This window comes from Juglans microcarpa x Juglans regia, chromosome 5D, assembly GCF_004785595.1.
Source record: "Juglans microcarpa x Juglans regia isolate MS1-56 chromosome 5D, Jm3101_v1.0, whole genome shotgun sequence".
Taxonomy (NCBI): Eukaryota; Viridiplantae; Streptophyta; class Magnoliopsida; order Fagales; family Juglandaceae; genus Juglans; species Juglans microcarpa x Juglans regia.
Window position 1 is genome coordinate 20402688 of NC_054602.1, and position 27073 is coordinate 20429760.

The following is a 27073-nucleotide window of genomic DNA, read 5'->3' on the forward strand; positions in this document are numbered from 1 at the left end:
TCATTTATGCCTATTTTAATTATTTATAATATGCTATGCCATGTAATCCTTTACTGTCACATGTTATTCTGTCACATGCCACTAATTTTTTTTTTTTGATAAGTAATCAAGAATATATTAATAAATATAGACAAAACCCAAGTATACAAGATGATATATAAGAGATAAGACCTATCTAGGTTGAAGTAAGGGAAACTAAAAAGTCATGAAAATTCAGGCTATTAAAATCTAAAACAATGGCCCATAGAAATAAAGTACTGAAAAATAGGGTTCTAAGTACCTCTGAAGACCACTCCTTATTTTCGAAAGTCCGATCATTGCGCTCTTGCTATATACACCACACAATACAGATCGGGATCATTTTCCACACCACCTTGATTTGTTGAACTCCTGTTGGCCAAAAGATCTACCACAAAAGCAGGCATAACAAATGATAGCTCAATCCGGCTGAAGACTTCCACCCACAAGGCTCTAGATGTCTCGTAAGGTAGTAAGAGGTGTTCCATTGTCTCACCAGATCTCTTACACATACAACACCAGTCAAGAATAATTATTCGGAGCTTCCTCAAATTGTCGATAGTCGAAATCCTCCCCAACGTTGCTATCCAAGTAAAGAAGACCGCTTTAGGCGACGCCTTATTTCTCCAAATTCTCCTCCATGGGAATGGAATGTTTGTGGCTTGGGAAAGAGACTTATAAAAGGATCAAACTGAGAAAATGCCCTTACCCGCTAGAGTCCACCGCATCCTATCACCTTGCTGTCTATTGGGTTTCACAGAATATAGAAGGTTGAAAAAGCCTCAAAGGTGTCCACTTCCCAATCTTGCACTGCTCTACTAAACATGACATTCCACTGCACTTGGTCTCCTGATAGAGTCATAAGGTCCTCTATTGAAGTATCCTGGTTACGTGCCACTCAGAAAATAGCTGTAAATGCATCCTTTAAAGCCTAATTCTCACACCATATGTCTCTCCAAAGCTTAATGCAAGAACCACTCCCTAACACCTGTTTAGAATGTCTACTAAAAGCCTCCCACCCCTTTCTAATGTGTTTCCAAATTGCCACACCACTGACCCCAGATATCTTTTTAGTGCACCAGCCCCCCCCCCCCCCCACACATGCCTTCATATTTACAATCAATCGCCAGTTTCCAAAGCGCTTCGGGCTCCTTGTTATACCTCCATAGCCATTTCCCAAGTAAAACCTGATTGAATGTTCTCAGATTTTTTATACGCAGACCACCTGACGAGATTGGTCTACACACCTTATTCCAGCTGGCCAGGTGAAATTTGAATTCATCCCCTATCCATGCCACTAATCCCATGTCATCATATCTATTACAATGTTATTTTGTAGTATGTCATGAAATATTTTTAAGTCATGCTTGAGTCTTTTATCTTATCACAACCTCAAGTATTAGGATGCAGAGTTATCCTAGTGGAATTTCTTTGTCCACTCTGGAGTGTTTAAATTGGATGTGAAACCCCCTGAATTGATGAAGTACAGTCAGCAAGTTTTGAATCTAAGTAACTAGTTTATGGAGCAAAGTTAGGCACCCAACACCGGTGGTGCAAAAGTTACAAGTTTACAAGTACAAGTTATCATGATGTACTCATAGCTGGTGCAGGAGCCTGTGATGTGACGCAGTATCTGGCAGGAGCACACGGTCCGTGGGGAGTCATGGGCCATCCATTTTCAAGTAAACAAACATGTATATGTAACAAGGTCTCATTTTCATGCAAGCATGTCATGTTCAAGTCAAGTCATGTTATTTTAAAGTTATATCACGCATGTACAAGTCCATGTCACGAAGAATACAAGTCATATTACTATCGTGCATGCCTATTCATACTGTTGTTAGTTTATGAGCTTTACTTGCTGAGATTTGTAAATCTTACTTGATAGTCCCAACTATCATTCCCTCCGAAATGATAGATGATGTGTCAAGGGATTGGGGATCAAGACGCAACCCATTGGATGAGGTTGAGTAGGCCCCAAAGGATGCTTGAGGAGCTAATGGAGTGGGTGGTCCAACTTTGCATTCCATATTGGTGCTTATAGCTAAGTTGCGTGAGCGACTTAGTGTTTAGTGCAGTGGTTTGTTTGTAATGATTGTACTTCTAGAAGTTCTATCTCCAGTACTATGTGTTTTGATTACAGACTTATTGGATAAATTTTGGACAATTGAATATTTATGGAAATATGTTATGTTTTGGGATTTAGCATTCTAGTACAAAGTATTGCTAAAAAAAAATTATCCGTTGCAAATACTATATATTGTTAGGTGCATGCTAGGTGCACTACCTCCGTAACTGTCATAAACGAGGGTATGTGATCTTGTGTTGTATATCTTGACACTTCAAGTTTTGTCAAGTTCCAAGTGGAGTTTAGGGGTGTCACAGGGTGGTATTAGAGCAATACGTCTCTAAGTAAACCCTATAAGGCCCCAAGAGTTGGTAGTAGAATATTGGATTGGAATGTTAGTACTTTAATAGGCTTGAATTCTTGAAGTAGGGGGTTAAACACATGAATATGATGGACACCAAAGATCAGAAGGTATTGTATGTCGGGTATCTGCTGCAAGGAGAGTCAAACATATGGTAGGATTCGAGGAGACAGCTTCTAGCGAGGGAGTTGGGAACCCTAGCTATCTTAACTTGGGGAAGATTCTGGGAGGAGTTCGAAGAATCAGTGAAGAAACGAAAGGGGCAAGAGTTTGCGTCTCTGGTGCAAGGCAACATGTTTGTGGAGTAGTATGGTGCCAGAGTCATGGAGTTAGGGAGGTCTGCACCTCACCTGATTTCAACTGAGAAGATGCAGGCCCAAATGTTTTAGGGAGGGCTGCAGCTGAGGGTTCATAGCCAAGTGGCTTTCTTTAGGATCGATAATTACCAAGAATTAGCAAATATAGCTGTTATTTCTGAAGTAGAATAGAAAGGCTTGGTTGTTTAGATTAATTTTGAATGGAAGAGAGCTTTCCCATATGCGACTGGCAGAAGTATGGAGAAGAAGAGGCCGTTTACTGGGCCAATCAAGGGTAGATGTGTCATTATCGGCAACAGATGCTTCCCTCGAACCCACAGTGTGAAGTGTGGCAAGTTTCATGCTGGGAATGTCTTTTTGGGATCGGAGTCTGATTCAAGTGTGGACAACCAGATCATATGATTTGAACTTGTCCCAATGCAGCTCAAAACAGTGGAGTCGCTTCCAAAATTGATAACAAGCCGGAGCTGAGGCCCCATATACCAGCAAGAGTGTATATTGTCACTCCTGGAGACATAGATGTTGACACTCCAGAGACAGAAGAAGCTTGCATCATTATTAGTATTTCTCTAAGACCTCTGTGTCGTTAAGCTATATAACATTGATAGAATCTATATTAATAGTAGTACTACTTGTAAATATTAGGAAACGTCAATCTGTTAAGATTTATGGCTTGTGCACTATTCGATTAGGGCGCGTCACAATCTTTCATGTCTACAACATTTGCACGGATATATGGCTTACAAATCGAGCTATTAACTCGTAAAGTATTAGTGACGACTCCTGATGGGAATACAGTAGCTTGTACCCAAATAGTTAAGGAGTGTCTTGTAGAAATAAAGGGTAGAGCTTTGAAGGCTGATTTGATGGTTTTCGATCTGATGGAGTTCTATATAATTTTGGAAATGGATTTCAAGCACTATGCTAAGATAGATTGTCAGAAGAGGGAAGTTGCGCTTGAACCCCTGAATGAAGCTAGTGTTAGTTATGCATGAACGTCAGTTAAAGCCACCCCTCTAGTGATTTATGTTTTACAAGCTAGGAGGTGTATTGAAAATGGCGCAGTAGCATTTCTAGCGATGGTGGTAGAAAAGTCAGTAGGAAATGAAGAAGTCCGTGGGATACCATAGTTAAGGACTTTCCTATAGTTTTCAATGATGAGATACCCAGATTGCTGCCCGACAGAGAGATTGAATTCAAAATAAACTTGTGATGGCACCGACCTACAACACACCATATCATATGGCTCTCGCAGAGTTGAAGGAGCTAAAGACGCAGTTGGAAGAGCTGCTAGAGAACAAATGCATTCATTCGAGTTTTTCACCATGGGGTGCACGTATACTGTTAGTTAAGAAGAAAGATGGCTCAATGAGGATGTGCTTGAACTACAAAGAGTTGAACAGGGTGATGTTAAAGAATAAGTATCAATTATCACGAATCAATGACCAATTAGATCAACTACAAGGAGCATTGTTGTTTTCAAAGATAGATCTGCGATTGGGATACCATCAGCTGAAGGTTCGAAAACTGCCTTTAGGACAAGGTATGACCATTTCGAGTTTTTGGTGATGCCTTTCAGATTAGCCAATGCTCCAGCGACATGCATTGATATGATGAATAGAATATTCAGACCCTATCAGGATAGTTTTGTTGCCTTGTTCATTAACAACATCCTAATTTACTTGAAGTGCGAAGAAGAACATCAAAATCACCTAAGTATGGCTCTGACCAAACATAGAGATCAGGAGTTGTATGCCAAGCTCAGTAAGTGTTAGTTTTGGCTTCGAGAAGTGAAGTTCTCGGGTTACATTATTTCTAGTGAAGAAGTAGCAGCTGGTCCCAATAAAATTGAGGCAGTGATAAACTTGTAGAGGCCAACCAACATGTAAGAGATTAATGCCTCGTTTGTTTTCAGATAACATCTCATTTCATCTAATCATTACAATTTTTCCAACTTCCAATACAAAATAAAATAAATAATTCAACTTTTTCAAATCCCAAAATAAAAATAATATTAAAAAATATATTCTAACAATACTTTATTCAACTTTTTAACTTTAATTTCAACTCATCTCATCTCCTAACAAATGAACCATAAGAGTTTCTTGGGACTGGCCGGTTACTACAGAAGGTTTGTGGAAGGATTCTCAAGATTATCCAGACCACTTAAAGCCTAACCAAGAAAAATATGAAGTTCGTGTTGAGCGATAAGTGTGAGACTAGTTTTCTCGAGTTGAAGAACAGACCAACAATGACATCAGTACTAACATTGTCGAAAGTCTTATGTGGTGTATTAGTGACGCATCCAAAGTAGGACTCGGATGTGTACTGATACAAGAAGGATAGGAAGTCACTTATGCTTCATGATAATTGAATGATCATGATCAGAATTATCCTATCCATGATTTGGAGCTAGTTGCCGTGGTTTTTTCTATGAAGATTTGGAGACACTGCTTGTATGGAAGAGAAGTGTGAATTTTTAACTGATCATAAGAGCCTCAAGTACCCATTTGAGAAAATGAACCTGAATATAAGGCATAGAAGGTGGCTAGAATTGATAAGTGATTATTAGTGCAACATAAAGTAACACCTAAGACGAACGTGGTAGCTGTTTTGAATATTATGAGAAAGCTATTGATCGGGGACCGTAGTTAGGACTTAGGAGATCATTCTGACCCCAGTCCAAGAGATTGTCCCATTAGATTGGGAAGAACTGAAGAACAGTCAAAGAGAGGACAACAAATTTATGAAAGTTATTCAGAAGATCAAGATGTCAAAAGGGCCAAAAGACTTTAGGGTTAGAAAAGATGGGATACTATTTTACAAAGATCAGAGAGTATTTCTATCTGATCTGGAACTAAGAGATAGAGTACTAAGGGAGGTTCATAATACTCCCTATACGGCCCACCCTAGTAGTACGAAGATGTTCCGGGATTTAGAATGACATTTCTAGTGGGAAGGAATGAAGAAAGATGTGGAAAATTTGTGAACGATTGTTCTGTCTGGAGGCTCGTTAAGGCAAAGCATCAGAAGCTGTCAGGTGTTTTAAAGCCACTATTGATCCCAAAATAGAAATGGGAAGATATCTCGATGGATTTTGTGGTGGATTATCCAAAAACTAATGTTGGGAATAGTACTATCTTGGTGATAGTTAATAGGTTGACAAAAAGTGCCCACTTGATACCCATAAAGAATACAAATTCTTTGGAGAGGTTGGCATGGTTTATGTGTCAAAGATCGTTAGACTGCAGGAAGTACCAAGAATGATTGTGTCAGACAAAGACCCTCATTTAATATCTCGGTTTTGGTAGAGTCTACAGAGTTTGATAGGCACCAGTCTAAAATTTAGCAGTGCCTACATCATCAAACAAATGGACAAACTGAGAGGACAATATTGACTCTGGAAGACATGCTAGGGCCTGTGTTCTAGAGCATAAGGGAATTGGGAGAAGCTACAACCTCTGGTAGAGTTCACTTACAATAACAGCTTTAAGGCCACCATTCAGATGGCTCCCTATGAAGTTTTGTATGGAAGGAAGTGTAGATCCCCATTGTGTTGGGACAAAGTCAGGGAAAACAAGGTCATTGGACCAGAAGTGCTGTAGGTGATAAAGGCCTAGGTTGTAGTGATCAAAGAAAGAATAAGAATGGCATAGAGTCGGTATAAGAGTTACGCTGACAACAGAAGAAGAAATTTGGACTTTGGAGTTAGAGACAGGGTCTATATGGAAGTCTCCCCCATGAGGGGAGTGACACAATTCGACATTAAGTGAAGATTGAGCCGAAGGTAGGTGGGATCTTATGAGATAATGGAAAAAAAAGTGGGAGCAGTTGCGTACCATTTGGATTTACCAACTGAGTTCCATGGAATCCACAATGCATTCCACGTATCTTGCTTGAGGAAAAGCTTTGGGAATCAGGCTCTAGCAGTCTTAGACCCTAAAAGTATACCATTGCAACCGAACCTGACATATGAGTAAAAACCAATGCAAATTAGTGATTAGAAATAGAAGGAATTACGTAACCGCAAGGGTCCACTGGACAAAATACTGTGGCAAAATCATAATGTTCAGTAAGCAACTTGGGAGAAGGAAGCTGATATGAAAGTCAAGTACCCTCATTTGTTTGGATTATAGTGTAGTCCTTGTTTTGTGTGTGAGCTTGGCTTAGCCAATTTTGTATTCACTATTTCATACAAGGTTCCATTGCATCCGATAGTTTTTGTACTTGATATCAAATAAAGTATATTCACCTCAGATATGTTGTGGCCCCATGTATGGTTTGTTCTATGGGATTTGTTTTCTATCAATGACTTTGCCTTTTGTAGCTTTTATGGTGCGAGAGAGAAAGACTTGAAGGAATTCCACGCTTTTCGCCCAACAAGTGAGAGAGATGAGAGAGGAGCACTGTCGGAGGTGACTCTTTGAGCTAGACAGGCAGGTCGCTGCCTACTTGAAGGCAATGAAGAAGTGAGATCATTAGTGCACCCATGTCATGGACATAGACAATGATAGGAAGGGCTACGAATGGAGGGCCTTCCCCCATAAGGAGTGATTTACACCTCGCTACCCTCTAGGTGGATTGCTAAAGATAGTTTCCGTGTGAGGAGACCACTGGACAAGGCAGAGTTGAGCCGACCTATCGAGGAGCATGCTACCGTTCCTGAGGTCAAGGCATTCAGATCATTGATGTCGTTGACACATCGAGGACATCTACTCATGTAAGGGCATGTACCCGACAAAGACGATGACGAGGATGTTATGTAGTAGGTTGACTAGGAGCATTTCGGCAACATGATTTACGACTTTGACGACGACGCATTATACTAACCTACTGTAGGATACCACATTAGTGGAGTCCGATTTACCTCCACCCACATCACCCAGTGACTCTATGACTAGCAACAGGCAGTAGACCTGGTGAGTATTACTGCTTCTTTCATTGTGGTAGTTAGTTATATTTATGTATGCGCACTCAAATTTCGAAGATAAAATCTTCTTTTAAGGACGAGAGGATGTAACGTCCCAAAAGAAGTTCATCTATTTCTTTAGACCTTAGAAATGTCATGAAAATCTAAACAAGATTTCATGAATCGAGCAATCGATTAGGTTTTAGTTTGTTAGCATACTCGGATCCTGATCCACATTGATGATAGAATTGCCTTTGTATTTAATTAAGACACTTAGGAGTATAATTTTATGAAAGAAATTGCACAATTAGACTCGTATGAATATTTAGGATTTTACGGTGCAATAAAAAGTTTTGAGTTTCTCAGGTGAATAGTAACCCTTCGGGAGAGAGCCACGTGACATCTATTTCAAAGAGTTGTCAAATCGCCACGTAGGATATCCAAATACACTTAGGATCAGTAGAAAAAGTTTTATTTGGACACATGGCACAATCTTAGTCATTCACTTGGAAACCCTAGGACACTTGTCAAGAAGAGAACAAGTGTGTAAGTGATGGAGTGTGAATGAAGCTTGTGATAATGCTCTCTTATACTATTCACCATTCCATCCAACCACACACTATTTGTCAAACCAAAAGATGGTTTCAACCCTAATGAAACCCCAAAATGTTTTAGGCAAACCGAAATCCCAAAACACTAAATGGTTCCCAAACCCTAAACATACTTGGTTTGTAACTTAGTGTTACTCACTTGGTTTAGTCACTTCCAAAAAAATCAACCACTCAAGTACACCCTCATCCACTCTCTTGCATCTTGGTAATTGCATTTGACCAAAAAAAGTTGCATTTGGACCAAACCCAAATTGAAACCATAACTATACGCCAAAACAAACCCCATTCGGTTAGCCCTTTTTTGTCCAGCTGAAATCACCGTTTGCCTCAAGCTTCTTCCTCCTTACAAGGCCATACCATGACTGCCAAGCCACCTCACTTGTTTGATTGACATTTATGGCCACTCAAACAAGCAACACTCAAGCCTCACACACTCAGTAGTAGCAAGACAACCCACTCCCTTAAGCTTTTCTCCCTCTTTTCACAAGTCAAACTTACCTCAAAAGTCACTCACTCAACCACCGAGTCATCCCTTCAACTATACCCCACACCTCATCCATTTGCTTCCCCACACTTGCACTTTTCACCCATTTTTCTAAGAGCAAACAGAGAGAGCTAGAGAGGAGAATGTCAAACTGTTTTTGCCTCTTGAGCTTCCAACCGTTGTATGTGTTTTCTTGGATTAAAACCCCTTACATTTTTTCTAGTAATGAGTCTAGTTTAATTGGGTGTGTGTTGGTAAGTTTTTCTTAGAGTTCTGTTGGATGAAAGTTGGCATTGATGGTGGAAAGATTCAATGTTGATGGTTTTTTATGAACTTTGGAAGTTTTGTGAAATTTTGATGAAATGTTGGGAAGATCCTGGTTTGATGAAGTGTAAGCATCATTACATGCAAGTTCAACGTATGATTTGAAGCATGTTAGGATTTTATAAAATATTTTTTGCATGATCTTTAAAGTGGTAGAAATCAATTGGTGCAAAGTGAGTTAAGTTTGATTTAGGTTTTTATTTTAGCTTTAGGATTTTGATTCTATGGCCCTGATTTTTATATTCTTGTTTTTAAACCATAGATCTATGGATTAAGAATGAGTTTTTGGAATTTTATAACTTAGGTCTTTGTTGGATTTTTGAAGAACATGCAAGAGTTTGAGTTTAAGCATAAACTAGAGGCTCTAGGGTTCAATGTTTATTTTAATGAAGTATTTGCTATGATATGCTAGATTTGATCCTTAGATCTAGTTAGAATTTGAATTTTAGGTATATGGTTATATTCTTTCAAGAGTTATTGCATGAAAATCAAAGATCTAGTCACTTTGTTTCAAGTCCAAAAGCATGCATGTCGGTTTCTAAGCTTTTATGCAAACAAATGTTGTGTTTTATGATTTTTGGTTGATTAGTCAAGCATGCTATTACCTAAGTTTGAATGATGAATATGTTAGAAGTATTATTTAAGGACTTTTGGAGTCATTGGAGTAGATATGAAAGTGCAGACCAAGAATATCAAGAGTTGGTTTTATTTAACCTAATCTTGATGTTTTGGCATTTCCTTTGATGTAGTGAGTCCAAGTTTTTATGAAATGTGTGATTTAGTATTTTAACACAATTTTAGAATTAAGGATGTGAATTTTTGAGAGTGCAAAATTCGGTTTAAGCATGTTAGTATGCTAAATGGCTAAGTAGCAACAAAAACATGACTTTTAGCCTAGGAGTGAATCGGCCAAGGGAGAGATGTCATATTTGGGTTTAGTTTTTAGAAATTCTGAGTTCATATTTGGATTTAGGATAAACTTTACATGAGAAATGTAAATTTTAGTAAGTTTTGTAGTCCATTTACAAATTCCTTATTTTTAGGGGAAATTTATAATTTCCCATAAGTTGAGTGGTAACTTTGCAAATTTGGTCCTAAATTAGTGAATTTTATTATTATGAGGATCAAGTGAGATATTCTAACCCTATAACGTATCTCATTGTAGCTTACACGTTTTTTACACTCGAATTACGTAATACGCTACATTCGGTGAGTTATCTTCTAACTTACTCATTGTATTTTTACGTATGTATGGTAGTAAGATTGCACTGTTCATCTTCTTATTCATTTATGCCTATTTTAGTTGTTTGTAATATGCTATTCCATGTCATACATTACTATTACATGTTATTCTATCACATGCCATGAATGTCATGTCATCATATATGTTACAATGGTATTCTGTTACATGCCATGAATGACATGTCACAAGCATTGAGTATGTCATGAAATATTTTTAAGTCATGCATTAGTCTTTTATTTTATCACAGCCCCAAATGTAAGGAAGGGGAGTTATCCTAGTTGAATGCCTCTATCCACTCTGGAGTGTTTAAGTTGAATGTGGAATCTCTTGGATTGACAAAGTACAGTCAATAAGTCTCGAATGAGACCTAAGTAACTGGTTTCCGGTGCAAAGTTAGGCACCCAATGCTAGTGGTGCCAAAAATTAAAAGCTTACAAGTATAAGTTATCATGACGTACTCACAGCTGGTGTAAGAGCCTATGATGTGGTCTGGTATTCAGCAGGAGCACACGACCCTTGGGGCATCGTGGAGCTTCCATTGTCATGTAAACAAACATGTATATGTAGCAAGGTCTCATGTTCACGTAAAGTTATGTTATTTTAAATTCACGTCACGCATGTACAAGTCCACGTCACGAAGTATACATGTCATATTACTGTCATGCATGCCTATTCATACTGTTGGTAGTTTAGAAGCTGTACTTGTTGAGATTTGTAAATCTCACTTGGTAGTTCCAACTACTATTACTTTGGAATAGTAGGTGATGTGTCAGGGGATTGGGGATTAGGATGTGACCCGTTGGAGGAAGTTAAGTAGGCCATAAAGGACGCTCGAGGAGCTTTAGAGTTGGTGCTCCAACTTTTGGATTCCATATTTGTGCTTATAGCTAAGTTGCCTAAGCAACTTGGTGTTTAATGAAATAGTTTTTTTTTTTTTTTTTAATGATTGTACTTATGGAGTTTTATCTTTAGTACTATGTGTTTTGATTACAGACTTATTGGATAACTTTTGGACATGTGAATATTTATGAAAATATGTTATGTTTTGAGATTTAGCATTATGGTACATTAAGTATTGCTAAAAAAAATTTTATCCGCTTCGAATACTGTATACTGTTAGATGCATGCTAGGTGCACTACATCCTTAATTGTCATGAATGAGGATATATGACCTTATGTTGATGTCCCGATACTTCAAGCTTCATTAAATTCCAGATGGAGTTTAGGGCCGTTACATTTTACTTATGGGCCAATCTTTTGATGCCAAATCAGGAAAGGTGAGAAGATGATGACTAAATGGAAGATAAATAGAATCTTTCTTTTTAATTCCATCAAACCACTTTTGAAAAGGCCACAAACACATATATTCTATTCCCTAAGTTTTTATCTACTCCATTTAAATATAATTTTGTATTCTTTCTGTTTTTTTAGGTCCTACATACTTTACTCACATTGTGTTCCTATCCTACTATGTTGAGAGACATGCTTGAAGAGAAGATAATTACTGATGAGATGCCCTTTACCACAGTTGAGAAAAGAGGCTTTTGAAAGTTTCTAAACTTTGTTGAGCCACGATTTCTCATTCCATCAAGGTATGCGGTGATGCGAGATTGTATGAAGAGGAATGCGAAGGACAAGGCGGAGATGGGAAGATGTTTATTACCACTGGCCAGAGAGTGTCGTTTACGACTGACACATGGACGTCTATATAGAACGTCTGCTACATGTGTATCACAGCACACTACATTGACAATGAGTGGATTTTGCATAAAAGAATTATTAACTTCAAAGAAATTGTGGATCATAAAGGTGCATCCATTAGGGAGAATATGGATGATTGTATAAAGGACTGGGAAATTCAAAAAATGTTGTGTATTACAGTTGACAATACCAATACCAATGCTAATGAAACAACAATTGATTGGATTAAGCAGAACACGATGATGAAAGATGATGTAATTCGGGCCCACGAGTTTATTCATGTGCAATGTTGTGCTCATATCATCAACCTCATAGTTGTTGAGGGGTTAAAAGAGGTTGATGATTCCATTACATGAATCTGCAACATTGTGCGATATGTGAGGGGTTCCCCCCAAAGGCTTGCCGAGTTTAAGGCAATAGCAAAAGATCTTCAGATTGGATGCTCTAGTATGTTGTGCTTGGACGTTCCAACTCGATAGAACTCTACATACATGATGTTGGATATGGCACAGAAATACCAAAGAGCGTTCGAGTGGATGGAGGTCGAGGATGGAGGCTTGAGGTATGCTTTGTTGGAGCCAGCAGGACAGGGGCTCGGACATGATTGGACTAGTGTGAGGTACGTTGTTCAATTTTTAAAAATTTTTTATAACATAACCATGCGGATATTTGGATCCAAATATACGACTGCGAACTTGTACTTCAGTGAGCTCTCGGAGCTTCACTTCCACTTGGAAAATAGTTGTGTTGACTCTAGGGGATTGTTATCTGCTATGGCTACGAGGATGAAGATCAAATATGATAAATATTGGGAGAATATTGAGAAAATAAATAGATTACTATTTGTGGTTGTGATTCTTGAGCCCCGATATAAGTTGGTCGTGCTAGAATTTTGGATAAATTCCATCCTCAGGGCAGTGAAAGCTACATAGTTTATTAGAGTTCTAAAAAGTGATAATGATGACCTATATAGTCACTACAGCAATAGTTGTCAGCCTTCATCAGTAGTTGGTAGCTCCTCACATTCACGGCCTATGGGGTCGACGGCTTCCTTAAATGATACTGACCCATATGTAGGGGTTACAGGCCATCTTATTTTGCAGCAGTATCAACAACTCATTGCAATGAGGAATGTTACGCAGTGTACATCTAAGGTTGAACAATATTTTATGGAAACTTTCAAGGTACCTAGTGCTGTATTTCAGTTATTAACTTGGTGGAAGTTAATTCCACCACGTATCCAGTCCTTTCCCGTAAATCCCGAGATGTGCTAGTCATTCCTGTCATTACGATTGCTTCACAGTCAGCGTTTAGCACTGGAGGTCGAGTGTTGGATGTTTATCGGAGTTCATTGTCAACGTCAACTATGGAGGCTCTCGTTTGCACACAGAATTGGATAAGTGAAATACCTATTGGACTAGATACCGTTGGCGTTGATGCCGATAGCTATAAGCTTGAATAGGGTAACTTTATATACTTTTAAATGATTATTTAATTATTTTTAATGTTTCTAACTTCTACTTTTTATGATTTTATAGACCTAATTATGAACTCTAACATAATTGTTGATGACTGAAAGTTTGAGACAGACGCCCCTTGAGAGTTGGGATAGAGTTGAGAGAATATGGATTATGGAGAACCCCATTTATTGATTGCAACTTTCTATCTTCATTTTAGGCATGACCAATAGACCATTGAGATTTGAGTGAAATCCGTGTTTAATATTTATGTAGTTATCTTTCAAGGCTAAGTCAATGTTGTTATTATGTTATAAATGAGACTGTTATAACTTATGACTACATCATACATGTTATTTAGTTTTTAAACTATTGTATCTAAGCTTTTTTTTTTTTTTTTTTAATCTTTTCAGTATTTGTTTTTATAGGTTCAGACTTGGGCTTTGGTGAGCCCAAAAGTCAAAAAAGGGCATTCATTTAGCTCAATAGACAGTTGGAGCTCCGACCTTTGTTCAGAGTTCCGACCTCCGTTCGAAGCTCCGACCTCCGATTGGAGTCGGAGTCGAAGTAAAAATCCCGCTTCGATTCCTATCGGAGTCGAAGTTTGGAAACGACAACTCTGACTCCGTCGAAGTCGGAGCTCTGCCCTAATTTCAATATATGGCATTTTCATTCCCAATAATTAGCAAGGTATTTGGTAGGCTCTTTTGGCCTTACCTTGTACTTATGAATTGGACTATTTTATAGGTATCGACTCTTTGAGGCTACTTCATCGAGCTAACTAAGTTCAAGTTAGGTCATATTAGATGGCTAGTATTGATTATCACATATCTATATGTTGTTGTATATCCTCTCGGTTCAAAACCCAGGAAAAAAGTTATTGACTCTATTTACAAAGCTTTTGCTATTTTTTTTATGTGGGGGTAATGATGGCTACCCAAATAGAAAATGGATCTCTTGAAACCATATATACCAGCCTTCCTCTTAAGGAGGTCTGGGTCTCACAAAATTGTATAATGTTCCCAAAGCTCTTAATTATAAACTGTTTTAGAGTGACGACCCACTCTCCTTAGGCTAATTTTTTCCATAAAAGATACATGCAAAATGCTCCATCTTTGGATCTCATTGTTGCCAAAACTTTTTATTCTATCTCTAAGAAAGCTCCCATCATTCATCAAGAGAGTCAGTGGAAAGTCCATGAAGGTGCTTTAAATTTTTGCCATGATAAATGGCTCGAGAATGGTTCCCTGACCTAAAAGGGTTTCAGTATTTATAATCCCAACATGCAAATCGTGGATGTTTGCTCTTCCACCAACTGGAACATTGATTTGATCTCTTCCCTTGGTGACCACTCCCTTGTCCAAGAAGTTGGTCAATTATTCCCTATGTTCCTCAAGTTTAGCTCTGGCATTTAAGTATGGAAGCACACTCTAGATTGAAAAGACTCTTCTAAATTGTTGAGGAGCCTTTTTAGCTTTTTAGGGACAACCCTTCCCCCTTCCCATCCACGTCCTTTATTTGGAATCAAGTCCTTCCTATCGAAGTCTTTGCTTTTGTTTGGAGATTATGTCATAATGATGTTCTCCAGGATGACAAGACTTAACAGTGTGCGATCCCTATTACTTCTAAGTGTAATTGTTGTTTTGATGGCTCTATTAAAAATCCTAGTCACATTTTTTCTAATTGTGCTCTTAGCTACGGGGTTTGGCATTACCTTTCTTTTTATTTTGGGCCCACTTCTTGTTGATGTAATTTTCCTCAAGGGCCATACATCAACAATAGGGTCGAATGGCCCACGATGGTGCTTGGGCAGTAATGTGATGCTTGGATGCTCGTCCATGGATTTAACAGTAAATAAAACACATAAAATATAAATAGAGAGATATTGAAATTTATGTGATTCAACACTAAGGCCTATGTCCACAGATTTTCTGGGGATGAAATCTACTATATTTGGTGATTTTACAATTGCTTATGCCTCACTCTATTCACAGTATAAGGGCAAAAATAAGGGCTGAGGAAAGGTTCATGAAGATGCCATCTACGTCCTGGCTGTGTAGACATTGAGAGTTTGGAAGTCCCTGAAGACAGAGGGTCCTTTCCTTTTTATCTATCTTATTTCTTCCCGTTGAAGTTATCCCATTGAAGCTTTATGGGTAATTCACATTTTTAGCTGCAAGCTAGGGTGTTACCCGCCGTATATGATTAGGTAGCCATCCATATCCCACCTTGTTCCCACCTAGGTGGGGTGTCTAAATTGACCCCCATGGCCCATCCCGGCCCACATCCCTTGCCATCTGCATTCGATTTCTAGGAGGATTGACACCACCATCATCTGGCCACCTTGACTACTAATAGTTCATTCTTAAAAAATTGCATAAAATAAAAATAAAAATGAAAATATATAAAAAAAATTGCAAAACTAACAACAATTGCACAAAACAAAATCAAGAAATATCGTATCTATACTCAAACTTATTGATTTGTGCTGCAACAATATACTCAAATTAGAAAATCGTACCAAGAAATCTTAAATCCATTGTAGTGTATTGGCAACCATGGTATTATGGTTGTACAATTCGTGTCATCATACATCACGGCTTGGTCGTAATCCACGACCATAACTTGGCCATGGGTGTGGAGATTCTGGAGAAGAAGAAAATCATGATTGAGATGAGGAGAAAAGGAAGAAGACAAGTGGAGGAGGAGAAGAAAAAGAAGAGGAGGAGAATAGGACAAGGTGAGAGAGGTGCTGGCATGAGCGGAAGAAGAGAGGTGCCATCGTTAGAGGAAGGAGAAAAAGAGAAGAGAAAGGGAGAGAAGAAAGGTGGGTAGCTATAAAGTGAGAGGAGAGAGGAAACAATTAGGTCTTTTAGTTTGTATAGCTACTTTTATTATATATATATATATATATATATATATATATATATTAGAAGGGCTAGTGGGTAAACATACATCTGGGCGAGTGGGGTACCCACCCATCCCTCAGCCACATGCCAACTTATTTTTTAGTCACCTACCCAAACCCACACCTAGGGTGAGTATGTTGCGCGCCCATACCTTTCGAAGTGGCTGGAGAGATGCTCGACCACACCGAGCGTGAGGGCGAACCCGTCTGCTTGAGTAGGGCTAGACTCGAAGGGAGACGCTCAACTGCCTTTAGGGTAAGACTAACTCGGCTGCTTGAGTGTGGTTAGGCCCTAGTTGCCATGTGCAAGTCTTAGCCTCAATTGCATACGTGTTGCTAACACACGACTTTCGATATTGTCAAAGAGATGCTCGACCACACTTTATGAGATGGCGAGCTTGGCTACTCGAGTGGGGTTAGACCAATGGGAGACGCTCAACTGCATGAAGGTAAGACTAACCCGACTAGTCGAGTGTGGTTAGGCCTCGGTCGCCAAGTGCAAGTGTTAGCCCCGATCTCATGTGTGTTGCTAGCACTTGGCTTTCGATGTGGCAGGAGAGATGCTCTACCATGCTGAGGGAAGAGGAGAACCCGGCTATAGTGGGAGATGCTTGACTGCATTGAGGGTGAGGGCAAACCCGAGTGCTCGAGTGTGGTTAGGCCCTAGTCGCCAAGTGCGAGTGTTAGCCCTAATCACATGTGCATTACTAACACTTAGGTTTCGATGTGGTGGGAGAGATGCTTGACCGTACTTTTTAATCGTTGAATCGGTAGAAATTTCGAGTGGGAGACAATTTTCAAAGAAGAACTATCTCATTATTTTCTCATGTTTTAATCAAAGTGTTTTTACTTAAATGTTCATCATTCCATGGATGGGGTAGCTCCCTCCCATTCATGTCTTGAGGTGATATGACCTCAGCCTTTGGCTAGCTATGACCACATATGGTCCCTCCTATCAGGGGCCTCACTCTCTTATTGAAGTAGTGCTTGATCTTTCTTTTGTAAGTCATGACCTTGATCTTCCCCCCGTCTCTTCTTTCATCCAACAAATCGAGATTCTCCTCTAGTCCTCTGTCATTCACTTCTTCCCTGTAATGCAGAACTCTATGGCTAGTTAGGCTGATTTCCACGAGTATTATTGCTTCACTACCGTAAGTCATTGTGAAAGGATTTTCCCAGATTTTAGTTTTAACTGTCACTCTGTATGCCCATAGGACCCCTAGTAGTTCTTTGGCCGACGCTGCCTTCTTATTCAACAACCTTATTATGTCAGACATAGTCTTGTTGGTGGCCTCGCGAAGAGTACCTAAATTTTATTCTTAGCTTCATGCACCAGTTGTAGTACTGACCACAGTCCAATTGTCACCCATTATTTGAAATCACTACGTGATGTATGTCAATCACGGTCTTTTAGAGAAACTTGGTGATGGTGTTAGTTGTAATTATTGCCAACGCTTCTACCTTTACCCACTTCGTGAAGTAGTATATCACGACGACGACGAACTTGACCCCTCTTTTGACCAGCAGTATGGGTCCCATGATGTGGACTCCCCATTATGCAAATGGCCATGGTGCAGTGATTGATGTTAACTCTTTAGGAGGGTTATGGGTTAAGGGCACGTGCAACTGGCACTTCGCTCATTTGTTGATGAACCCTTCTAAATCTTTAGTAAATGGGGCCAATAGTACCCTGGTCTCAACACCTTTCCTGCCAAAGCCCTCCCTTCAAAGTGATTTTTGCACAATCTCTCATGTATTTCTGTCATCACGTGTTGCACCTCCTCTAAACAAATACACCTCAGAAGTTGGGTAGAGAAGCCTTGCTTGTATAATACTCCCTCCATGAGGGTGAATCTGGCTGTCCTTTTTTTTTTTACTCTACTCGCCTCCAAGCTTTCATTAGGGAGTTCTCCAGTGGTCAAGTATTTGTTACATCATGCGCCCACTCAAGAGCTTTTGCCCTTATTTCTGATACTTCGAGTCCAACCGAGGGAGTCTCCAACACCTTGGTTACTATGACCCATGGTGGAGGCATGCCATCTATGCCAAAGGTTGACCACACTAGCTTGTCCGCTTTCCAATTGTCCTTTTTCGATATTCGTTTGATGTCAAAGTATAGGAAGTGATCACGTCGTTTCCACACCTGCTACAGATACTTTTTGTGCTTTTCTCCTTCACTAGGTACTTTCCTGTCACTTGGTTAACTAGTACTTGTGAATCAGTGTGCAACTGAACTTCTCTCGCCCCAATCCTACTACTATGTCGGGCCCTATTAGCAGTGCCTTATACTCCGCTTCATTATTAGTGGTTTTAAATGTGGGCCTTATCGCTTAGTGGAATCCTTGCCAACTTCAGTTATAAGGTATACACCTACTCCCCTGGCAACCCAGCATAAGGAGCCATCAACATAAACTCGCCAAGGGTTTCCTGCGGGTTTGGCTTAGATTTCATCTAGAAAGTTGGTGAACTCATCGAAGAAATCTACCAACACTCACCCTTTGATGGTGCTTCAAAGGAGGTAGCCAATATCAAACTCGCTCAGCTCAACTGACTAGTTCACAAGGCGATCGGACGTATCAGCTCTTCGCAATATCTTCTTTAAAGGCACTTATGTCAAGACCTTTATCGAGTGTGCTTGGAAGTAAGGTCTTAGCCAGCGGGCTGCCATTATTAGGGCGAATGCCAGTAGCTCCATTCGAGGATAACAGCGTTCAGCACCTCTCAAGGCACGACTTGTATAATAAACTGGCTTCTATACTTTCTTCTCTTCTCTTATTTGGGCAAAAGATATTGTGTCCTGTGATAGGACCTCTCCTTATTGTATTTGGCTTAGGAGAGGAGGGTTGGACAAGTATTCCTTGAGTTGTTCGAATGCCTTATTGCACTCATCGTTCCAAGTGTGGGTCTTTCATAGTACCTAAAAGAATGGGAGGCACTCATCTATAGATTTAGATGCAAATCTGTTAAGAGCCGCTATCCTGCCCATCAAATTCTGCACTTTGTTCATATTCTTGGGAGGCCTCATGTCCAGTATCGTCTTGATCTTCTTAGGATTAGCCTCAATCTCTCTTTTTGAGACCATGAAACCTAGAAACTTGCCCTATCCTATGCCAAAGGCACAATTGGCCAAGTTAAATTTCACCTTATATTTCCAGAGGGCTGCAAAAACTTCCCACAGACCCTCCACATGGTTGTTGGGCTCTTTGCTCATAACAAGCAAATCATATACATAGACTTCCATACTCCGCCTGACCCGTGCTTTGAACACACGGTTGACTAGTCTTTAGTACGTTGTCCTGGCATTGTTTTAGCAAGGGCATCACTTGATAGCAACACAAGCCCCGATCTGTGATGAAGAAGGTTTTCTCTTGATCGTCTTGACTCATCTGAATTTGATTATAACCAGAGTATGCATCCATGAAGCTTAACATCTGGTAGCCTGCTGTGGAGTTGACTAACCAATGAATGCATAGTAGAGGGAATCTGTCCTTTGGGCATGCCTTGTTCAGGTCGGTGAAATCCATGCATATCCTCCATTTGCAATTGGCCTTCTTCACTAGTACCACATTGGAGAGCCATTCCGGATAATGGGCCTCTAGAATGAACCTTGCGGCCAAGAGGTCAACTTCGTCTGCAATTGCAGCATATTTGTCTATGCTAAAACTCCTCTGCTTTTGTCAGACCTTCTTGGCTTCTAGGTATATGCAAATGAAGTGCTCCATTACTTCAGCATTGATGCTGGGCATGTCTTCATGACTTCAGGAGAACACATCTTTGTGTTCGATCAATAGTTGCTCCAACTGCTGCTTGATCTCGGATTCCATCTGGGTCCCAATTCATGTCGTCAACCCAGGCCAATCTTGGTCCAAGTCTATTAACTCCAAAGGCTTGTCAGCTTCTCCCTGCTTTAGATTCTATCCATCCCATGCTTCGATCCCTTGCTCCATGAGCTTGGGCGGTGGGGGAGGAAAAACTTCACCTGGTCAGAGTATCTCCATTGTGTGTACATCCTTCCCCCCGCTCCTAAAATCTTGTACATAGCATTCCCTTGTGAGTACTTGTTTGCCACGGACTTCCTTATTGTCCGCTTTTATTGTGAATTTTATCTTCAGATGATAGGTGGAGGTGACAACCTTCAAATTGTTAAGAGTCGGGTGTCCAATGACTATATTGTATGAAAAGCGGGCCTTCACTACGAAAATTTTAGGAGCAGCAACGATGATGCACGTTGCTACTCCCATGGACACAAGTAGTGCAATGGTGCTAACGGGCTGGACTGTCTCTTGCATGACCACTATTCTCTGCTTGAGGTTGTGGCAATCTTACATTCTGTGTCCCTCCTTTTTGCGGTAGGTGTAATAATGAAGAACATCTCTCATTACCACCTCTCGGCCATCATTCCCTCATGGTCGTGCCTTGCTTTCTGTCTATACACTCAGGCTTGAATGTGTCGTCCTTGACTTGTGGCCTTTAGAAAGGGCACTTCCCTCTTTCCTTCTCTCTTATTGGTTTTTCTTCACCTTCTTTCGTCTTTCAAATTTCAGTCCGCCTATTCTACCTCGAATCTTTTTGAGGCTATCAATGCCCTTAAAGTGCCTTTCGTGTTAACAAAGACGTTCGCCCTGTCCATGAACTTACATAGAGTTGTTGGTGTTCTCCTTGCCAAATCTACTATAAAAGGGCTCATGGGCCAGATTCCTCGCAGAAGCATTGCAGGCATTATATTTCCATCTTGATCATCCATCATCATGCATTCTTTGTTCAACCTTGCAAGGTATGTCTTCACATTTTCGTCCTCTTGTTGCTATACAATAGGAGGTATGCGGCTGGTTGCTTTTTCCGTTTGCTAGCCATAAACTACGTTATGTCTGCCCAGTTCTTTGAAGCTGTCGATGGAGCCTAGCTACAAAGTCTCGAACTATCCTCTGGCTACCCTTTTAAGGGTCAATGGGAAGGTTTGGCATGCTAACTTTCCCAAAAACCCATGCAACTTCATGTGGACCTTAAATGTTTCTAGATGCTCAATGGGGTCTTTTGATCCATTATATACTTCGATCTATAGGACTTCAAACTTCAGGGGAAGCGGGACCCTCATGATCACCGCGCTATATGGCATACTCGTGCTACTGAGTAGGTAATCCACGAAGGACGATCAACCTATTTTCCTAGACATCTCTTCATATTTGTCCATAAGGATGATCGCCGTGCTATATGGCATACTTGTGCTACTGAGTAGCAAATCATCGTGCATCTTTTTTTTTTTTTTTGGTCCTTGCCATTTAGGGTTGGCTCACCCTCACTCTGTGACTCTTCTCCATTTTTCTCACTACAATTCAAAGCTACACCTCCTCCGAACCTCACGTCTTGATGTCTCAAAGCCTTGTTCTCCTTGTGTAAGGTCTCATCTACAACATCACCTTTTTCAGCCTCTATCCATCTCTGCAAATCTTCTCTCCACCTGATAAGAGGGTATTAATGTTGTTTTAAGTACTATTACTACACTTGATTAAGTAAGTTTTATTTGTAAGAGAGTATTAAATAAACAATGTACAGTAGTTGGGCTATTGACATGAGTAAAGACTGTTTACCCATTAAAAATAGAATTGAGCTCAGTTTATTTGACTCAAACAAATACATGCTTAATTCTTATGTATGTATTGTAGGTTGAGGCCCACGTATGCTAACTCAAAGGAAAAGAAGGAAAGATGCTAGACAGAGGATACGAAAAGCAAGAGAAGAGGGAGAGAGAAACAGTTACAGGAGTAGAGCATGGAGGAAGAAAAATCAGTGGCGCAAAGAGAGAGAGATCTTGAAAATTGGTATAAAAAGGAGAGGAGGTACCAAAGAAAGGAGTTGGTTAGGAGCATAAATCTGTTGTTCTACTTTACATTCCATAGGAAACCATAAAAAGTTTTTAGGGTTTCTCTTGAGTCGATTTCTCACATTCACAATGGAGAAGATCGGCTAAGTTTGAAGCTTGGGTTGAGGTAAAAGTCTTCTTTTGTCCTCAACTTTTGCTGGATTTTTCTTGTAAACATTATATGCTTCCAGTTGTTGAGAATCAGATTCTAAAAATTGGGAGTTCGAAAGATTTACTTGCTCTTGTTTTATTGTTGACATAGGGCACAACACAGAACCTTGAATTAATCAAGGTTTTTTTTAGCAGAATGTTAAAATCAAATTTGATTGTAGCTATAGTGAGGATGTTTTCTAAGTTTTGGTATAGTGACCTCTGTGTGTGTATTTCCAAATTTTCAAGTTATTAACATCTTAATTGAGTTAGTAATGGTGAGAGTTATCCAGAAATTATTGTGAAATGATGAATCAGAGGAAGGTAATGCCCCGCAACCCAAGTGTTTATTAGATTGTCTCTATATTAATTGTTGCTTTTAAATCTTGAAAGTTTTCATGACCTGAAGTTAGTAAAATAAAGTATTGAAATTGTTTCATTTTTAATTGCCTCACTTTCCTGAGTGCTGATTTTTTTACTAGTTCTTTCAATTTCCCAACAACTATGAATCTAAAATCCTCCATGCTCAACAATACATTCCAATGACAGTAAATAGTTCAATGTGTAAAAACCACTTTCATCTCAAAACAAATTCTCCACTTGTTTGGTTTTAAATCTTTATTTTTATATATTTCCATGACTTAATCCGTGAGGCATACAAGAGTTTGAAACACACTTGTCTCTGTGGAAATGACCTTGGGATTCCCCTATTATTACAACTGATACACTTCTACACTTTGGGAGTGATAATTTGGAGACCATCAAGTTTTTAGCGCCATTGCCAAGGACAACTGGTGTTTTTTAGAACATTATCTTATTGTTGAACGGATGTTTGTGGAGTTGTGAACCTCTTCATAGCTTGGGTGATATCTGCTCCCTTACATTTTATTTGTTTGCTCTTTATTTGTTTTTATTTTTCTGTTTTTGTTTGTATGACTGGTTGGACTATGGACCATACATCTCAACTAGTTAGGACAAAGTCATTAACCTCTTCAAATTTTGTTTCCATCTCACTAGAATCCTCATCTGACAGTCAAAGTACCATGGCTGAAAGTGATCATAATGATGGGGAAATGGTAAATCATAACAGGACACTTAAAGAATATTTACAGCCTATTAGGACTAGTCCACCTCTTGTATCATTCAACCTTTGAATGCAATTAATTTTAACTTCAAACCTCTAATGATTCCATTGTTGCCACATTTCCATGACATAGGACCTGAAAATCCTTATTTGCACATCAAAGAGTTTGAGGAAGTTTGTTCAACCTTCATGGATAGAACATGTACTGAAGAGTTCATTAGGTTAAAACTATTTCCATTTTCCTTAAAGGACAAGGCTAAGACCTGGCTTAATTCATTAAGACCAAGGTCTATTAGGACTTGGCAGGAAATGCAAACTGAATTTCTGAAAAAATTATTTCCTATGCATAAGACCAATGCCTCGAAAAGAAAAATTATGAATTTTGGCTAAAAAGATGTGGAAACATTTTATCAGTGCTGAGAACAATTTAAAAACCTATTAAGTGCATGTTCTCATCATGGATATGGGAATTGGAGGGTCATAAGTTTTTTCTATGAGGGGTTACAATAAAAAATGAGACAATTTGTAGAAACCATGTGCAATGGTAAATTTTTTAACAAAGAACCTGATGAAACTTCTGAATATTTTGATTACTTGGCTGAGAATGCTCAATCTTGGGATGTTTCTGAGGTGTATGTTTGATCCCAATATCAAAGATCTTTAAATGGGGGTGGAAAATACCATTTGAAAGAATCTGATGATTTAAATGCTAGACTTGCATTAATCTCTAAGAAGTTAGAGTCTATAGAGCTTAAGAAAGTCAACGAGTTGCAAGTCTTACTATTAACTTCTGAAAAATGTAATATATGTGAAGATCCAGGGCATGTGACTAGTGCATGCCCAACAATTCCTACTTTTAAAGAAGTTTTACTCGACCAATCTAATGCTGTAAATATGATCTAAAAAAATTTATCTAGACCATATTCTAACACCTATAATCCAGGTTAGAGAAACCATCCCAATTTTGGTTGGAGAAATAAGCAGCCAACAGTCCCAGGACTTGCTCAATATGCTTCATATTCAACACCAGCAGCCCCAGGACCTTCATAGTATGTAAATCAAGCACCTCCAATGCAAAAGAAGAACTTGGAAGATACTATACAGCAGCTGTCTGTGAGCCTCTAGCAATTCATGCAAAGTCAGAATATAATAAACAATCAGAATTCACAAGAATTAAACGACATTAGAGGAATACTCACAAGAGTGACCACCTCTCTGAGTGCTCTAGAGAAAGGGAAGTTTCTTGCTCAGCCTCAACCCAACCCACAAGGACAGAATCAACAAATTCAGAGTAATGCTGAAAGTGCCAATGTCAAATCTGTCAAGGCCATCACAACTCTAAGGAGTGATAAGTTTGTGGACATTCCTGCACATAGTGCACCAGCTCAGGTAAAAATTCTAACCCTTCTCAAGATAAAGGTGAGCCAAGCATGCTAGAGTCTGATACAAATAGATGTCCCATACTTGCCCCATTCCCACATAGATTATTTTCTCTGCATAAAGAAAAACAGCATGCCGAAATTCTGGAAATTTTTAAGCAAGTCAGAATTAATATTCCTCTTCGCCATTAAGCAAATTCCTGCTTATGCTAAATTTCTAAAGGATTTATGTACTGTAAAAAGGAAGTTAGATGTGCAGAAAAAGGTCTTCCTCACTGAACAAGTCAGTGCAATAATTCAAAAGCATATACCACCCAAGTATAAAGACCCTGGTTCACCAACTATTTATTGTATCATTGGAAATTCAAATTTGGCTAGGCTTTACTTGACTTGGGTTCAAGGGTTAATTTGCTGCCTTTTAGTGTGTATGAACAGTTGGGGTTGGGAGAATTAAAGGCCATTTCTATTATTTTACAGCTAGTTGATACGTCTGTCAAAATATCTAAGGGTATTGTGGAATATGTCTTGGTCCAAGTAGATAAATTCTACTACCCATTAGATTTTGTGGTACTGGATATGAAATTAATAGCCCATTCAAATTCTACAGCACCTGTGATTTTAGGGAGACCATTCTTAGCAACATCTAATGCCATAATTAATTGTAGGAGTGGTGTCTTAAAATTAAGTTTTGGGAATATGAATTTAGAATTGAACATTTTAAATTTGTGCAGGCAACCTTAAGAGCTCGAGGAACTTCAAGAAGTCAATGCACTAGAGTACCTCCTTTCTGAAATTTTTTTACTAAATTATGATTGTAATAAGCAGTGGACTGAAGGAAACCTTCTAGGGAGATGCAAAGGAAATTAAATCCTACAATGAAGGAAGTAGTGAAAACTGAAGTTTTGAAACTTTTAGACATAGGCATCATATATCCCATTGCAGACAGCAAATGGGTTAGTCCAATCCAAGTTGTTCCAAAAAAAATCTGAGGTGATTGTAATAGAAAACAACAAAGGGGAATTAGTGCTTACTAGAGTAACCACAGGCTAAAGAATGTGTTTAGACAATAGGAAACTCAATGCAGCCTCTAGGAAGGATCATTTTCCCTTACTTTTCGTTGACCAAATTTTAGAAAAAGTGGTGAGGCATGAGTATTACTGCTTCGTAGATGGGTTTTCTGGATACTGTCAAATAGAGATAGCCCCTAAGGACCAAGAGAAAACCACGTTTACTTGTCCCTTTGGCACTTTTGCTTTCAAAAGAATACCATTTGGGTTATGCAATGCTCTGACCACTTTTCAAAGATGCATGTTAAGCATCTTTAGTGATTTAATTGAGGACATTGTGTTCTCGTAAGGACATTGTGTCCTTACGAAGCATTGAGGTTGATAAGGCTAAGATAGATTTAATTTCAAACTTGCTTGTGCCTAGGAGTGTAAAAGATGTTAGATCTTTCTTAGGCCATGCTGGTTTTTACAGAAGATTTATAAAGAATTTTAGTTTTATCTCTAAACCTCTTTGTCAACTTCTAATGCATGATGTCAAGTTTGAATGGACCAATGAATGTCAAAACTATTTTGATCAGTTAAAATCTTTCCTCACCGCTGCACCCATTGTTTAGCCCCCTGATTGGAAACTTCCCTTTGAATTAATGTGTGATGCTAGTGACTTTGTTGTAGGAGCTACACTTGGGCAGCGAAAAAATAAGATGCCACATGTCATCTATTATGCTAGTAAAAACCTGAATGTTGCCCAAAGAAATTACTCTACCACAGAAAAAGAACTCCTAGCTGTTGTATTTGCTTTGGATAAATTTAGATCTTATTTGCTAGTTCCTCAATCACCATATTTACTGACCATGCAGCACTCAAGTTTCTACTATCCAAAAAAGAGACAAAGTCGAGGCTAATAAGGTGGATTCTCCTGCTGCAGGAATTTGACCTCGTAATAAAGGACAAAAAAGGAGTGAAAATGTGGTGACAGATCATTTGTCTCGGCTTACATCTGAAAACTCTGAGCACTCTCCTTTAATTTCTGATTATTTTCCTGATCAACAATTATTTTCAATTGAAACTTTACTATGGTACGCTGACCTTATAAATTTTCTAGTTACAGGAAAAGCTCATCTTCATTGGACTGCTCAAGACATCAAAAGGCTAAAATCTAAAGCTAGGTATTTTTCTATGATGATCCATACCT

The 27073-nt window shown here is 39.1% G+C and overlaps 1 long non-coding RNA gene across 2 annotated transcripts in view; it reads left to right on the plus strand.

The window, feature by feature from the left end:
- LOC121264850 overlaps positions 1-27073 on the plus strand; it is a 37738-nt gene that overhangs the window by 1559 nt on the left and 9106 nt on the right. The window lies entirely within an intron of this gene.